This window comes from Propithecus coquereli, unplaced genomic scaffold (assembly GCF_000956105.1).
Source record: "Propithecus coquereli isolate 6110/MARCELLA unplaced genomic scaffold, Pcoq_1.0 Scaffold802, whole genome shotgun sequence".
Lineage (NCBI taxonomy): Eukaryota > Metazoa > Chordata > Mammalia > Primates > Indriidae > Propithecus > Propithecus coquereli.
In genome coordinates, this window is record NW_012154197.1 from 739,693 (window position 1) to 740,024 (window position 332).

The following is a 332-nucleotide window of genomic DNA, read 5'->3' on the forward strand; positions in this document are numbered from 1 at the left end:
AAAAAAGCTTCTTGAGTGAAAAAGCAAAGGGATGCAGTAGACTGGCATCCACCCTCTCATCAGAAATCATAAGTTCTAGAAAGGAGGGGGTAAATCCATCAGAATTCTGTAGGTCTTCATCCCGGAATTCCATACCCAGCCAGACTATTAAGTCCCTGTGTGCCAAGATACAGACATTCTCACTTGTGCAAGGACTAAAGACATTTATCTCATATGCCCCCAACATCATGGGAGAGTACCCAGAGTAAATCCCGCAAGATGGTCCTCATCACAGCTGTGAAGCGGGACTGAGAGAGCATCGGAGAACAGTGGAGATTGTGTCCTGGAGACCC

At 46.7% G+C, this 332-nt stretch overlaps 1 protein-coding gene across 1 annotated transcript in view; it reads right to left on the minus strand.

Annotated features, from left to right (window-relative positions):
• Positions 1–332, minus strand: part of LOC105825527 (glutathione S-transferase Mu 7-like) — an 18,440-nt gene that overhangs the window by 3,078 nt on the left and 15,030 nt on the right. The gene's annotated exons all lie outside the window — the stretch shown is intronic.